Source organism: Taudactylus pleione, unplaced genomic scaffold, assembly GCF_031769625.1.
Source record: "Taudactylus pleione unplaced genomic scaffold, aTauple2 ptg000050l, whole genome shotgun sequence".
Lineage (NCBI taxonomy): Eukaryota > Metazoa > Chordata > Amphibia > Anura > Myobatrachidae > Taudactylus > Taudactylus pleione.
Genome location: NW_028284452.1, coordinates 2,937,501 through 2,940,000, shown reverse-complemented (window position 1 = coordinate 2,940,000; position 2,500 = coordinate 2,937,501). Strand labels below are relative to the sequence as shown.

Genomic DNA, 2,500 nt, shown 5'->3' with positions numbered 1-2,500 from the left:
CCATGCAAAACATAAACCCTTCTCCTAATTATGTTAAAATAAACACTTTAACACATGTGAGGTAGTTGTGGCCGAGTGGTTAAGGCGATGGACTAGAAATCCATTGGGGTCTCCCCGCGTAGGTTCAAATCCTGCTGACTACGTGCAGATTGATGTTTTCTTTTTCTTCAAATTTTACCAAATCTTGCAGCTAGTGATGCTAAGAGTGAGAACAGGCATTAGTGCATCAAAATATTTGGGATGCCAGTCTGTTCTCTTTTTTATCTTTCACACATTTTCTTCCATTCATTGAGCCTAAGCCCAGTCACTCTTAGCAGCCACACTGATTACCTTTTATTTATTTGGAAATGCATATTCAATGTCAACATTGAAAGAAATGTTTGTATATCTAGCAAAATATCAAAGACATTTGGCACACTAGAAGGTGCAAAATTAACATCAATTGTTAGGAGATTAATCTGTTAATCTGTGAGTTCTAAGGTAGATACAAGACAAATTGTGTTTTGATATAGTATATTTTTGATTAGTTGATTTTAATTTACATAAAGAAATTAGCTTTCCATATTTTGGTTTGCTGCAAGACTATATTTGGGCTCCATTATTTCTTGAACAATTAAACAGTTAAAAAAACAAGCTAAATTTGAAAAGTGAAAAAGTGTTGATGTTTTAAAGCTATATCTAGCAAAATATCAAATACATTTGGTCATTAGAATGTGCAAAATTAAGCCCAATTGTTAGTAGATAAATCTGTTAATTTGTGAGTTCTAAGGTAGATACGATTTTGATATGGCATATTTTTGATTAGTTGATTTTAATTTACATATGCAACGTAGCTTTTTCTATATTTTGTTTTGCTGCAATATTATATTTGGGCCCCATTATTTCTTCAACAATTAAACACTTAAAAAAACAAGCTAAATTTGAAAAGTGAAAAAGTGTTGATATTTTAAAGTATCTCTAATCTTGATGTAAATGTGGCTACAGATGGAAGATCTATGAAAACTGCTTTCTAAACTAGCTGTTGCCAGATGATAGAAAAATAACAAATTTAAGTTAAACTTCTGACTGTAGAGGAGTTTGGTACAGCAATCCTTAGGTCGCTGGTTCAATTCCGGCTCGAAGGAAACAATTTTTTTTGATTATCTTAGATGGCCATTTATGTAATTTTACACATTCTAAACCATGCAAACCATGCAAAACATAAACCCTTCTCCTAATTATGTTAAAATAAACACTTTAACACATGCGAGGTAGTTGTGGCCGAGTGGTTAAGGCGATGGACTAGAAATCCATTGGGGTCTCCCCGCGTAGGTTCAAATCCTGCTGACTACGTGCAGATTGATGTTTTCTTTTTCTTCAAATTTTACCAAATCTTGCAGCTAGTGATGCTAAGAGTGAGAACAGGCATTAGTGCATCAAAATATTTGGGATGCCAGTCTGTTCTCTTTTTTATCTTTCACACATTTTCTTCCATTCATTGAGCCTAAGCCCAGTCACTCTTAGCAGCCACACTGATTACCTTTTATTTATTTGGAAATGCATATTCAATGTCAACATTGAAAGAAATGTTTGTATATCTAGCAAAATATCAAAGACATTTGGCACACTAGAAGGTGCAAAATTAAGATCAATTGTTAGGAGATTAATCTGTTAATCTGTGAGTTCTAAGGTAGATACAAGACAAATTGTGTTTTGATATAGTATATTTTTGATTAGTTGATTTTAATTTACATAAAGAAATTAGCTTTCCATATTTTGGTTTGCTGCAAGACTATATTTGGGCTCCATTATTTCTTGAACAATTAAACAGTTAAAAAAACAAGCTAAATTTGAAAAGTGAAAAAGTGTTGATGTTTTAAAGCTATATCTAGCAAAATATCAAATACATTTGGTCATTATAATGTGCAAAATTAAACCCAATTGTTAGTAGATAAATCTGTTAATTTGTGAGTTCTAAGGTAGATATGATTTTGATATGGCATATTTTTGATTAGTTGATTTTAATTTACATATGCAACGTAGCTTTTTCTATATTTTGTTTTGCTGCAATATTATATTTGGGCCCCATTATTTCTTCAACAATTAAACACTTAAAAAAACAAGCTAAATTTGAAAAGTGAAAAAGTGTTGATATTTTAAAGTATCTCTAATCTTGATGTAAATGTGGCTACAGATGGAAGATCTATGAAAACTGCTTTCTAAACTAGCTGTTGCCAGATGATAGAAAAATAACAAATTTAAGTTAAACTTCTGACTGTAGAGGAGTTTGGTACAGCAATCCTTAGGTCGCTGGTTCAATTCCGGCTCGAAGGAAACAATTTTTTTTGATTATCTTAGATGGCCATTTATGTAATTTTACACATTCTAAACCATGCAAACCATGCAAAACATAAACCCTTCTCCTAATTATGTTAAAATAAACACTTTAACACATGTGAGGTAGTTGTGGCCGAGTGGTTAAGGCGATGGACTAGAAATCCATTGGGGTCTCCCCGCGTTG

The 2,500-nt window shown here is 32.4% G+C and overlaps 3 non-coding genes across 3 annotated transcripts in view; all 3 read left to right on the top strand.

Moving 5' to 3' along the window:
* Positions 1-61: 61 nt before the first annotated feature.
* On the top strand, positions 62-143 carry TRNAS-AGA (transfer RNA serine (anticodon AGA)). The gene has a single exon. It is a non-coding gene; the product is annotated as a tRNA-Ser (tRNA).
* A 1,107-nt stretch (positions 144-1,250) lies between these two features.
* Positions 1,251-1,332, top strand: TRNAS-AGA (transfer RNA serine (anticodon AGA)). Its single transcript has one exon. It is a non-coding gene; the product is annotated as a tRNA-Ser (tRNA).
* Positions 1,333-2,439: 1,107 nt separating this feature from the next.
* Positions 2,440-2,500, top strand: part of TRNAS-AGA (transfer RNA serine (anticodon AGA)) — an 82-nt gene continuing 21 nt past the window's right edge. Inside the window, exon 1 of the tRNA in view lies at positions 2,440-2,500. This exon is cut by the window's right edge and continues 21 nt beyond it. This is a non-coding gene — a tRNA (tRNA-Ser).